This window comes from Lolium perenne, chromosome 3 (assembly GCF_019359855.2).
Source record: "Lolium perenne isolate Kyuss_39 chromosome 3, Kyuss_2.0, whole genome shotgun sequence".
Taxonomy (NCBI): domain Eukaryota; kingdom Viridiplantae; phylum Streptophyta; class Magnoliopsida; order Poales; family Poaceae; genus Lolium; species Lolium perenne.
Window position 1 is genome coordinate 242,897,897 of NC_067246.2, and position 14,324 is coordinate 242,912,220.

Consider the following 14,324-nt stretch of genomic DNA (forward strand, 5'->3'; position numbering starts at 1 on the left):
GCCCTTAATTCCTCTAGCGACGCAGGTTTTTTGCAGGTGGACCGGAAATTCTTGACGAACACGTCCTCGAAGCTATCCCAGCTGTCGATAGATCCTGGGGGAAGTTTGTTTATCCACGATGGCGCAGCTCCGCTCAAATGCACTTGGATGCTTTGCATAGCTGTTGCTCTGGTCCCTCCTGTGAGCTTCACCGTCTCGAGGTAATCAACTAGCCAATCCTCTGGATCCTGCAGGCCGTCGAATTTTTTGAAGTTATCAGGCAACTTGAATCCCGAAGGGACTCGAGTTTTTCGGACTCTCCTCGTGAAGCATGGCAGACCGCACATATCCTCGTCGTTTAGCTCTGGGGAATGCCGCTGTTCCCTTCTACTTTGTCGCGCTCTGTCGACCCTTGATTGTGCTGCCGTGTCTCTTGCTCCACTTGGTCCTTAGGGAGCTGCCGCTGTTGCTACCGCAGGTCGTGGACTATTTTGCCTTGCTGTTCCTTCGGGGGGTGTTGATGCAAACGCCGTTCCCATGGCTCCAACTCCTGCCATTGCCATGTTGTACAATGCCTCCCTTGGATCTCCTGGAGGTGGCCTATATGCAAGGATGAAAGCCTGTGTCGCCATGTACCCAGCTTCTGGTGTCTTGGGGATGATGTTCCCTCTTGTATCTATCGACATAAAAGACATGTCGAGGTTTTGAACCAAGTGCTCTCTTTCTCCTTCAGGTATGTTTTGTAACCTTGATCTTGCTCTGTTCCGAGCTTCCCTATGGCTATCACCTGAAGTTCCAGATTGTCGACTCAGCTCTGCCCTTCGCCTGCTCGATGCAGAGGCTGCTTCCTTTCTTCTGTTTAAAGCAGCTGTCTGTTTTTCCAGTTCCCTTGCGGCTCGTGCGAGCCTATATTGATATGCTTGCAACTCTTCTGGTGTGGCTGTTGTGGCCATTGGTTCTGAGCCATCCATAGCTCTTGCGGCTCTATCCCATGCTGCTTGCAGAAGTTGAACTCTATCTCGAGGTTCAGATCCGATATATTTGTTTCCTAGACCTCGTCGCAAATCAGAGGGATCGACGTATGGATTTCCCAGATCGTCGAAAGCCTCAGATGTTTCCTCCTGGTCACGGATTGGCTCTCCGATGACATAAATCTGATGGTATTTTGTATTTAGATCTATGCTGGGTTTGGCGACACCATCATAAAGATTGGCGAAGACCTTGCCCACTATAGTGGATTTGTCGATGAAGTTCAAGCTGTCGACACTGCTTGAGTCATCGCTTATATAGGAGTCCGCAGATGACTCAAACGACATATCGCTGAATATCTTGGTGAGCTTTTCTCTTGCCCTAGTGCTGATGAAGCATGACGACGAAGTTTCTTCCTCTCCTGACTCGATTGACGATGTTGAGTTCAAAAAGTCGGAATCGACCGCCGACAATCCCGACGAGATCGGAATTTCGACACGATACGCTCCCTCTTTCTCGACGCGAAAGTGAAATCTTCCGAACGTCATCTCCATAGGCTCCTCCAGATACGCATATGCATCCAAACGGGAGGGCGGGTGAGTAACAAAATCGACAGGACCAGTTGCGATCTGTTTACCTCGATCCATCGCGTTGCTTGCTGTTGATGAAGTCAACGATCTTGAACGTGTGATACGTCTCCGACGTATCGATAATTTCTTATGTTCCATGCCACATTATTGATGATATCTACATGTTTTATGCATACTTTATGTCATATTTATGCATTTTCCGGCACTAACCTATTAACGAGATGCCGAAGAGCCGCTTCTTGTTTTCTGCTGTTTTTGGTTTCAGAAATCCTAGTAAGGAAATATTCTCGGAATTGGACGAAATCAACGCCCAGGGGCCTATTTTCACACGAAGCTTCCAGAAGACCGAAGAGAAGACGAAGTGGGGCCACGAGGCGGCGCCACACTAGGGCGGCGCGGCCCAAGCCTTGGCCGCGCGGCCCTAGCGTGTGGGCCCCTCGTGACTCTCCCGACTCTGCCCTTCCGCCTACAAATAGCCTTCGTCGCGAAACCCCCAGTACCGAGAGCCACGATACGGAAAACCTTCCAGAGACGCCGCCGCCGCCAATCCCATCTCGGGGGATTCAGGAGATCGCCTCCGGCACCCTGCCGGAGAGGGGATTCATCTCCCGGAGGACTCTACACCGCCATGGTCGCCTCCGGAGTGATGAGTGAGTAGTTCACCCCTGGACTATGGGTCCATAGCAGTAGCTAGATGGTTGTCTTCTCCTCATTATGCTTCATTGTCGGGTCTCGTGAGCTACCTAACATGATCAAGATCATCTATCTGTAATGCTATATGTTGTGTTTGTTGGGATCCGATGGATAGAGAATACTATGTTATGTTGATTATCAATCTATCTATGTGTTGTTTATGATCTTGCATGCTCTCCATTACTAGTAGATGCTTTGGCCAAGTTGATGCTTGTAACTCCAAGAGGGAGTATTTATGCTCGATAGTGGGTTCATGTCTCCGTGAATCTGGGGGAGTGACAGAAACCCCTAAGGTTATGGATGTGCTGTTGCCACTAGGGATAAAACATTGATGCTATGTCTGAGGATGTAGTTATTGATTACATTACGCACCATACTTAATGCAATTGTCTGTTGTTTGCAACTTAATACTGCAAGGGGTTCGGATGATAACCTGAAGGTGGACTTTTTAGGCATAGATGCATGCTGGATAGCGGTCTATGTACTTTGTCGTGTTACCCAATTAAATCTCACAATACTCATCATATCATGTATGTGCATGGTCATGCCCTCTCTATTTGTCAATTGCCCAACTGTAATTTGTTCACCCAACATGCTATTTATCTTATGGGAGAGACACCACTAGTGAACTGTGGACCCCGGTCCATTCTTTTACATTGAATACAATCTACTACAATACTTGTTCTACTGTTCTCTGCAAACAATCATCATCCACACTATACATCTAATCCTTTGTTACAGCAAGCCGGTGAGATTGACAACCTCACTGTTTCGTTGGGGCAAAGTACTTTGGTTGTGTTGTGCAGGTTCCACGTTGGCGCCGGAATCCCTGGTGTTGCGCCGCACTACATCTCGCCGCCATCAACCTTCAACGTACTTCTTGGCTCCTACTGGTTCGATAAACCTTGGTTTCTTACTGAGGGAAAACTTGCCGCTATACGCATCACACCTTCCTCTTGGGGTTCCCAACGGACGCGTGCTGTACGCGTATCAATCAGATTTTCTGGCGCCGTTGCCGGGGAGATCAAGACACGCTGCAAGGGGGGTCTCCACATCCCAATCTCTTTACTTTGTTTTTGTCTTGCTTTATTTTATTTACTACTTTGTTTGCTGCATTATATCAAAATACAAAAAAAATTAGTTGCTAGTTTTACTTTATTTACTGTCTTGTTTGCATACTCTATAACAAAAACACAAAAAAATTAGTTACTTGCATTTGCTTTACTTATTTCAACATGTTTCCTTTTAATTTTACTGTAAAAGATATACCTGTGGGACAAGGGTCTATAATTGGAAGAGATAATATAGAAGAATTTTTCACCCACGTTAGTATGCATGAAGATCTTAAAGATATACCCCTTGCGAAAGATGTCCCTACTTATGAAGATGCCTCTGTTTGTTTGGTACGCATGATAGAAGCTAGATTTATTAGACTTAACCCCATGATACAACACATGTTTCTTACACTTTCTGATATGGAGAGGGGAGAGAAGAGAGATTTTGTTCTAAAAGTCTTAGTGCGAGAATTTGCGGATATAGCTAAAGAAGCTAGAAAAGTTTTTAGTAAGCATGATAGGCTTGACATGATCACCGATTTTAAAAGAACACTTGAAAAGATGGATATGGATAGAATTAAGTATACTAATAATGTTAATAATGGTGGGGAGATTAAAGCACCAATACCATGTAAGCTCCTAGCAATGCATGAGGCACTAGAAAATAACTATGCTTGGCTTGTTCCTGAAAATTTGTTTGATGAGAGTAGCAAGCCCAAGACTAATGAAAAGGGAGCCGCTAAAACTTATGTATCCAATATACTATGCATGGTTGAGAAAACTCCACACCCCGCTGAAGATGCACCATCTTTTGATAATACTTGATACACACTTTCTGCGCCTAGCTGAAAGGCGTTAAAGAAAAGCGCTTATGGGAGACAACCCATGTTTTTACTACAGTACTTTTATTTTATATTTGAGTCTTGGAAGTTGTTACTACTGTAGCAACCTCTCCTTATCTTAGTTTTGTGCATTATTGTGCCAAGTAAAGTCTTTGATAGTAAGGTTCATACTAGATTTGGATTACTGCGCAGAAACAGATTTCTTTGCTGAAACGAATCTGGGACTAATTCTCTGTAGGTAACTCAGAAAATTATGCCAATTTACGTGAGTGATCCTCAGATATGTACGCAACTTTCATTCAATTTGAGAATTTTCATTTGAGCAAGTCTGGTGCCTCAATAAAATTCGTCTTTACAAACTGTTCTGTTTTGACAGATTCTGCCTTTTATTTCGCATTGCCTGTTTTGCTATGCTTGATGGATTTTTCTATTCCATTAACTTTCAGTAGCTTTGTGCAATGTCCAGAAGTGTTAAGAATGATTATGTCACCTCTGAACATGTAAATTTTAATTGTGCACTAACCCTCTAATGAGTTGTTTTGAGTTTGGTGTGGAGGAAGTTTTCAAGGATCAAGAGAGGGAGATGATACAATATGATAAAGGAGAGTGAAAGCTCTAAGCTTGGGGATGCCCCGGTGGTTCACCCCTGCATATATCAAGAAGACTCAAGTGTCTAAGCTTGGGTATGCCCAAGGCATCCCCTTCTTCATCGACAACATTATCAGGTTCCTCCCCTGAAACAATATTTTTATTCCGTCACATCTTAGGTGCTTTGCTTGGAGCGTCGGTTTGTTTTTGTTTTTGTTTTGTTTGAATAAAATGGATCCTAGCATTCTTTGTGTGGGAGAGAGACACGCTCCTCTGTTGCATATGGACAAGTATGTCCTTACGCTTTACTCATAGTATTCATGGCGAAGGTTGAATCTTCTTCGTTAAATTGTTATATGGTTGGAAACGGAAAATGATACATGTAGTAATTGCTATAATGTCTTGGATAATGTGATACTTGGCAATTGTTGTGCTCATGTTTAAGCTCTTGCATCATATACTTTGCACCTATTAATGAAGAAATACATAGAGCTTGCTAAAATTTGGTTTGCATAATTGGTCTCTCTAAGGTCTAGATAATTTCTAGTATTGAATTTGAACAACAAGGAAGACGGTGTAGGGTCTTATAATGTTTACAATATGTCTTTTATGTGAGTTTTGCTGCACCGGTTCATCCTTGTGTTTGTTTCGAATAACCTTGATAGCCTAAGCCTTGTATCGAGAGGGAATACTTCTCATGCATCCAAAATCCTTGAGCCAACCACTATGCCATTTGTGTCCACCATACCTACCTACTACATGGTATTTCTCCGCCATTCCAAAGTAAATTGCTTGAGTGCTACCTTTAAAATTTCTATCCTCTATCTTTACAATATATAGCTCATGGGACAAATAGCCTAAAAACTATTGTGGTATTGAATATGTACTTATGCACTTTATCTCTTATTAAGTTGCTTGTTGTGCGATAACCATGTTCCTGGGGACGCCATCAACTACTCTTTGTTGAATATCATGTGAGTTGCTATGCATGTCCGTCTTGTCTGAAGTAAGGGAGATTTACCACTTATTTAATGGTTAGAGCATGCATATTGTTAGAGAAGAACATTGGGCCGCTAACTAAAGCCATGATCCATGGTGGAAGTTTCAGTTTTGGACAAATATCCTCAATCTCATATGAGAAAATTAATTGTTGCTACATGCTTATGCATAAAAGAGGAGTCCATTATCTGTTGTCTATGTTGTCCCGGTATGGATGTCTAAGTTGAGAATAATCAATAGCGAGAAATCCAATGCGAGCTTTCTCCTTAGACCTTCGTACAGGCGGCATAGAGGTACCCCTTTGTGACACTTGGTTGAAACATGTGCATTGCGATGATAATCCCGATAATCCAAGCTAATTAGGACAAGGTGCGGGCACTATTAGTATACTATGCATGAGGCTTGCAACTTGTAAGATATAATTTACATGACACATATGCTTTATTACTACCGTTGACAAAATTGTTTCTTGTTTTCAAAATCAAAGCTCTAGCACAAATATAGCAATCAATGCTTCCCTCTGCGAAGGGCCTTTCTTTTACTTTTATGTTGAGTCAGTTAACCTATCTCTCTCCACCTCAAGAAGCAAACACTTGTGTGAACTGTGCATTGATTCCTACATACTTGCATATTGCACTTGTTATATTACTTTACATTGACAATATCCATGAGATATACATGTTATAAGTTGAAAGCAACCGCTGAAACTTGATCTTCCTTTGTGTTGCTTCAATACCTCTACTATGAATTATTGCTTTATGAGTTAACTCTTATGCAAGACTTATTGATGCTTGTCTTGAAGTACTATTCATGAAAAGTCTTTGCTATATGATTCATTTGTTTACTCATGTCATTTACATTGTTTTGATCGCTGCATTCATTACATATGCTTACAATAGTATGATCGAGGTTATGATGGCATGTCACTCCAGAAATTATCTTTGTTATCGTTTACCTGCTCGGGACGAGCAGAAACTAAGCTTGGGGATGCTGATACGTCTCCGACGTATCGATAATTTCTTATGTTCCATGCCACATTATTGATGATATCTACATGTTTTATGCATACTTTATGTCATATTTATGCATTTTCCGGCACTAACCTGTTAACGAGATGCCGAAGAGCCAGTTGCTGTTTTCTGCTGTTTTTGGTTTCAGAAATCCTAGTAAGGAAATATCCTCGGAATTGGACGAAATCAACGCCCAGGGGCCTATTTTCACACGAAGCTTCCAGAAGACCGAAGAGAAGACGAAGTGGGGCCACGAGGCGGCGCCACACTAGGGCGGCGCGGCCCAAGCCTTGGCCGCGCGGCCCTAGCGTGTGGGCCCCTCGTGACTCTCCCGACTCTGCCCTTCCGCCTACAAATAGCCTTCATCGCGAAACCCCCAGTACCGAGAGCCACGATACGGAAAACCTTCCAGAGACGCCGCCGCTGCCAATCCCATCTCGGGGGATTCAGGAGATCGCCTCCGGCACCCTGCCGGAGAGGGGATTCATCTCCCGGAGGACTCTACACCGCCATGGTCGCCTCCGGAGTGATGAGTTAGTAGTTCACCCCTGGACTATGGGTCCATAGCAGTAGCTAGATGGTTGTCTTCTCCTCATTATGCTGCCTAACATGATCAAGATCATCTATCTGTAATGCTATATGTTGTGTTTGTTGGGATCCGATGGATAGAGAATACTATGTTATGTTGATTATCAATCTATCTATGTGTTGTTTATGATCTTGCATGCTCTCCGTTACTAGTAGATGCTTTGGCCAAGTTGATGCTTGTAACTCCAAGAGGGAGTATTTATGCTCGATAGTGGGTTCATGTCTCCGTGAATGCTGGGAGTGACAGAAACCCCTAAGGTTATGGATGTGCTGTTGCCACTAGGGATAAAACATTGATGCTATGTCCGAGGATGTAGTTATTGATTACATTACGCACCATACTTAATGCAATTGTCTGTTGTTTGCAACTTAATACTGGAAGGGGTTCGGATGATAACCTGAAGGTGGACTTTTTAGGCATAGATGCATGCTGGATAGCGGTCTATGTACTTTGTCGTAATGCCCAATTAAATCTCACAATACTCATCATATCATGTATGTGCATGGTCATGCCCTCTCTATTTGTCAATTGCCCAACTGTAATTTGTTCACCCAACATGCTATTTATCTTATGGGAGAGACACCACTAGTGAACTGTGGACCCCGGTCCATTATTTTACATTGAATACAATCTACTGCAATACTTGTTCTACTATTCTCTGCAAACAATCATCATCCACACTATACATCTAATCCTTTGTTACAGCAAGCCGGTGAGATTGACAACCTCACTGTTTCGTTGGGGCAAAGTACTTTGGTTGTGTTGTGCAGGTTCCACGTTGGCGCCGGAATCCCTGGTGTTGCGCCGCACTACATCTCGCCGCCATCAACCTTCAACGTGCTTCTTGGCTCCTACTGGTTCGATAAACCTTGGTTTCTTACTGAGGGAAAACTTGCCGCTATACGCATCACACCTTCCTCTTGGGGTTCCCAACGGACGCGTGCTGTACGCGTATCAACGTGCCATCGAGATCAGATCCTTGACGCCTCTAATTCCCACAGACGGCGCCAATTGACAAGGTATTAACTTGTCAATGCCTACGGGTTGTAGACTAGGGTTTAGTTGGAAGTAGAGGGCAAGTAGATCTCGAAGGTTTCAGCCGAAAAGTACTCGACGATTATGAAAACTAGGGTTTGAGAGACAATGATTCGATGCTTTCTTTGTCCCTCGACTCCCCCTTATATAGGAGGTGGAGCCGAGGGATTCGTGTTGTACAAGTTACAGAGTCCGGGAGGGCTTACAACTCGTCCCGCAAGATTACAAACATCATCTCTAATACAATTCTAACTTTCCTTAGCATCAACTTGGGCTTCCGAATCTTCTTATTCTTCGAGTAGTGGGCCTTCAGTAAACCCCGGGTACTATCTTCGGCAGGCCCATTGGGGATGCCTATGTCAACGGCTGCTCCTCCTCTTGGAGATGCTGCCATGTCGTGCTGCTGCTGCACGATGCTAGCTGCTATTGCTGTGCTCTCAGCTATTGTTATGGTGTGCTAGCTGTTGCTGCTGCTGCTGCTCTACTAGCCATGACCTAGCTCTATTACCATGCATGTGTGGTTGCCCTTCTTTCTCTAGTCTATGCTTGTGCTCTTGCCACTACTGATGCTATGACTCTGTGTAATTGCTCATGAGCATACTGTGATGCTCATGGCCTGCCATGTTGCTCCATTCATTGCTGCTGCTAGACTCTCATGTGTATTCATACTTTCTGTCTCTGGCTTGATTACTGTAGGTAATCCTTGCTTTATGCAAGGACCAGTACCTCCGGTGTGCTGCTCAATGAGTTATAATTCATGGTAGTGCTCCATTGAGCTTGGTTGTGGGCTAGATAGCTTCATCTTTTGATGGTGTGCTTCTGGATACAATTTTATTTAGTTTATTTGATTATCTAGTGATGCAATTGTTCATGTTCTGTGGCTGTTTAGTTCATATGGTTAATGTGTTGGTGCTAGGCTTGGCTTTAACATGCTCTATCATGCTCTAGCAAGTCCCTGATGATCATATGATCATCAGTTGCTTGTTAATGGCTGTTGTTCCATGTTTATGTCTCACTGTTTCTCTTCCTTGTGTCTGTGTGACACCCTGGCCTGTGCTGGTGCATACTGCTGCTTGCTCAAGCCATTGCTATTGCTTGCAATGATCCATTGGATCATCTGCAAGGATCCAGTGCATGGTTATCTTGTTGTGGGGACCCCAGACTAGCTGTCCGAAATTTCCTGTTATGTATACAGTTCACGATCCCATGATCAGTGCGCCGTGAACACATAACCGAACTGATATCAAATTACACCATCCATTACAAAGCGGAATAAGAAAATTACAACATGGTCACATGACCGATACTTACATAATAGCCTCGAAGGGCCTAACTAAACATCAGAGTAGCATCATCACTTCAGCAGCGCAGTACCCAAGTCATCTACCATAACATACAGGCAACTGACTGGGAAGACGTTCCTAGCTCGCATAGACGTCGCCAACTCCTTCTTCATCCGTCGTGTTCCTCCAAGTCTGGCCAAGTAAATAGCCAGGGACAAAGCCGTGAGTACATTTGGAATTGTACTCGCAAACCATCAAGAAAGGTGCTAACAAAGCTAACTACAAGAGACAAGAGAGGAAGAATAGTTTCTCTTGTGGATATAGCATGCCGACATCTCAAGTGATGCAGACACTAAGGTGTTTCAAGGACAAGTAGCTAACCATCTAGGAGGAAAGGTAGCATGCTGCCATCTCAATTGATGGGGACGCTGAGGAAGTTCTGTGACATATCTATACCTTTATTGAGGATGAGGTAGCATAAGTCCATCTCAGTTGATGGGAATGCTAGAGATTTACTGTGACATACCTATATCTTTATTGAAGAAGATACTTCAAAAGATACCTACGACATCTCTATATCTTTGTTAAAGAAGAGTTCCTCTACATGAAACACTAGGAAAAAGTTCCCCACTTGGTCTTATTTTTCCACGACCATCTCCATATGGTCGACACACGCCCTTTTTCCGTACCCTTCCGGTACATCCAACACAACACTTTCTTTGCAAAGCATTTATCAAAACAAAACTCAAGCCCCGGTTAAGGTAGACCTTTGCAACCCGTCCATGACCGCGGACGCAGCTATTCGAATAGATTTGACTCTGCAGAGTTTGCACACTTTTCCCACAACTATACGGATACCTATCGTGTGGGCATCATCCCCGCATAACAACATATGCCACGATGGATACCCGGACATAACCTTTCGCCCATCTCCACTGGCAAGAGTCCTTCCCTGCGGGCTTAACCCTTACCGGCACCCCGGCAGCATACCTCCTTTTTGAGCGTATCTCTGGCGCCATGACAGAAGACCCTCAGTAATCGTCCGGCTATAGACAACTACAGTGTATTGCCTCCTCCAGAGCGCAACCCGGCGTCAGAGGTCATCGTGACCCTCCTAGAGAGTTGTGAAGGTGTCTCATGCCAGCTTCGACAAACTACGGGCTAAGCCCCATCCCACACCAGGGTAGTGTGGTTGCGCGATAAAAGTTGGGCTGGTGTACACTTATACGCAGTGCTCCTTTTTAAAAACACATTTCACCCACACTTCCTTTGTTTACCAACAAACCACCATATTTCTCCGAACAACCTTGTTCAAAACATTTTCCTTTCCAAGAACATACACTTGGGTAGAGTTAACTTACCCAAGGTACATTCCCCCGAACAACCTTGTTCAAACATTTTCTCTTCCAAAAACCTTCTCTCGGGTAGAGTTAACTTACCCAAGGTTTTCATAAAACATTTACAACAAGGTAAGCCTTGAGGGGTTCCCAACCTATAGTTTCATGAGTTGAACTAGTATTGTACTATGGCCGAGATGAGAGTCATCTTGCCATAGAAGGTATAGAAGGAGTAATGGGTGAATCATACTTGCTTAAGGTAAGCATGTATTATGAGAACACAAAGAGGGTTATACTTTGAGATTTGAGGTGCTCAAATACACCTCGGGTAGTGAAGATTCACTATCCGACCAACATTCCCAGAGGGTACACGGCATACTTCTCTCAATGTTGAGAAAACGCCAAGATCATGACATTGATACCTTTAGACTACAAGAGTGGTGGGTGTGGTGTAAGTTTCTATCTTGGAAGGAGACATGCTCATGTTGAGCATACAAGATAACCAAGTGGAATAGCATGACCATGATGCCATGCATCCCAAAAACACAAGGACAATAGTGGAGTATCACCACTAGGGAGTACTCCACTAGCAACCACACATAGATGACATAAATAGAGAGAATAACACATATAGAATTAAGGTGCTTTGGACATCAACGAATGACATCTAGACACCAAACCAGAGATCAAAAGATGGCTTGCCTTGGCTTATTTGTCCCTGTACTTCTTCAACTCCATCAACATAAGAATTCCAACAACACATATAAATAAAATCCTCGTCCGATTCCACTTCTTCTTCTTCTCCGGAATTGTTCGCATCTATCGCCCGAAAATATAAAAGGAACACACTCAATCACATTGCATCAACAAGACAACATTCAACAATCAACAACTAACCATGCATCCAAGGTATAACATACTAAGGACCTATAGATACCACAAAACAAGTTTAAGAGTTTTAATTTAGAAAACCCCATTTATTTACCTAGTGGAGGCATGAGTGCATCACAACTTAGCAATTGCCTCTCTCGGTTATCACCATGGTATAAACCAATTATCCCCTGGTAGATAACATCATGAAGAGGACAAGAGCATTAGTTTGGCATCACAAACATTCACAACATAATTTCAAACATTTTTGGAAAAGTAGAAATCAGTTTTCCTAATTTAATTTGCTCACTTAACATTATACAAAAATAGGAAGCAAACCATATACCACATCATTTGAAAACTTATGCAAAACAAAAGAGCTAAAGTTAGGTTGCAGAGGTTTTGTTTTGCAAGCATAAAACAAATGTTGCCCATCTCTACTAAAAGAGTTGGTCAAGGGTTTTAAATAAACCGAAAAGTTTTGCTTCGACAATGCATGTCACACATAAACATTACTAACAGCAACAAATATGTATGGATAGAGACTAATAATATTTTTCCTAGATAGCCAGTACTAATACAAGACTAACCCAATTGGAATCACCCAAAAATATTAAACCTACAATTTTAGGAATTTCTTTGAATCTGACTGTACAGAAAACAAGATCTGTAAGCCATAAATCGCAGAAAAATCCTAAAAATATGAGGCCACTGGCATTTGAAAGGTAATTAAACAGAGAAGCATACAATTGGATTTGGGTTCAAATTGTTTCTGAAACTCTCACAAATGGATTGATAAGTTTACTGCATGTTTTCACCATTTGCTTTAACTATGGAGTTGCAGAACAGATAAAGGTTTGAAACTTCTTTGAGATGATTAAGAAAATATTCAGTAATCCTACAGAAGTGGAATCACTCAATTAGATTCAAAAATGGATTTTTGATGAATTAAAAGCTAACAACCATGTCTGCAGAACACACAGAATAACTTTAATTCACCACAAATCGTACACAACTCATAAAAATATGAGGTCAGCTGCATCTGAAAGGCATTGAATAGGTGGTTCTTACCCAACTGGTTTCATTCAAAAATTCGTTTCCAAGCTCCTGGTTTAATTCGACAAAGTCAGATCTGACCAGATCTTGATCTGTGAACCATTTCAATTTCAGTAGGTCATTTGAAGTGAAACCAACGCCAAAAATGAAGGTACTGGAGAGGGCTTTCACCCACAGTTGAGTTTGGTCAAAAAGGTTTTGTAAAACGGAAGAAATCTAACAAACAGTGATTATGCATGTTTGCAGAACTTTATTTACCATGCAAAATCCGTAACGAACTTGATGATGAGACCAACTCCAAGTTGTAGATATTTTCAATACCTATCTGTGGAACTTTGAATCACTCAATTTGGATCTGCACACAAGATTTGGCGGATTTTACAAGTTCGTACCAGAATCTGAATCAGCAAGATACAGAAATTACTGCAAGGTTTTGGACGAACTTTGCTCAAGAACTTCAGATCTGAGGATAGCTCAACCTTCTCCATGCTTGGACCAACATGCACCTGCATCAAGATCCAATCTAGTGAGAGGAGAAAGGAGAAAGTGAGCTGGATTCATCAAAGGTTAGGGGAGAAGAGAGTGAGAGGGAAGCTCTCATGGTGAGGGGAAGCTTGGGAGAGGAGGGAACTGCATCTTGGAGTGCTTTCCATGACCATGGCCGGCCATGTGAGCAAGGGGGAGCAGCAGCTCGTGGGAAGAAGAAGGGGAGGGAGTGGCTGGAGTGGAGGAAGGAGTGGAGAGTGAAGAAAATGAGCAAAGGGGGAGGTGGTGGCCGGCCAAGGGGTATTTATAGAGGGAGAGGGGTGGCTGCCTCCTTTTTCATTGGCCAAGGAAGGTGGCTGCCCATTTATTGATTGGAGTAGTTGGGAGGCAATGCTTGCAAGAGAAGAAAGTGAGGAGAAACATGGCTGGCCGAAATTGTCATGGCCGGCTCCATTCTTGCCAAGCACAAGTGAGCAATGTGAGAGAGAGGCACAACATCAATGTGTATAGACCAAGGTATGATGTTGAGAAGATAATTCAATGAGTGACTTTGATAATGATAAAAATAGGAGTAGATACATATAGATAAAAATGAGTATGAAGGTGACATGTGCCATGTGCCATGAGAATAATCTCCACCACTTTGGTTGAGACCAACTTAGGATGAAGATAGTTCCCAAGGTATAGTTGATGATTAGAGGTTTACATTATAATTCAAAGTTTAAAGAATTGGGACTCACCACATGGAACAATGCATGAGCATGCCAAGGTAGATGGGGTGGTGATAGTGGTTTAGGCAAGGGTAGAACAAGATTAAGAGAGATGGTGAGTGAAGTATCCAAATACTCACAGGGATGGATATATTGACAGAAATCATCAATTCCTGAAGTCAAGATGATGAGGGAAAAGAATAGAGGGGTGAGATAGGTATGATGAAATATAA

General features: G+C 42.9%; 1 long non-coding RNA gene across 1 annotated transcript; it reads right to left on the minus strand.

Annotated features, from left to right (window-relative positions):
• Positions 1–11,677: 11,677 nt before the first annotated feature.
• LOC139837634 (uncharacterized) lies at positions 11,678–12,990 on the minus strand. The gene is made up of 3 exons (XR_011754220.1): positions 12,911–12,990; positions 11,955–12,030; positions 11,678–11,788 (listed from the first exon to the last, which is right to left on the minus strand). It is a non-coding gene; the product is annotated as an uncharacterized lncRNA (long non-coding RNA).
• Positions 12,991–14,324: the final 1,334 nt, after the last annotated feature.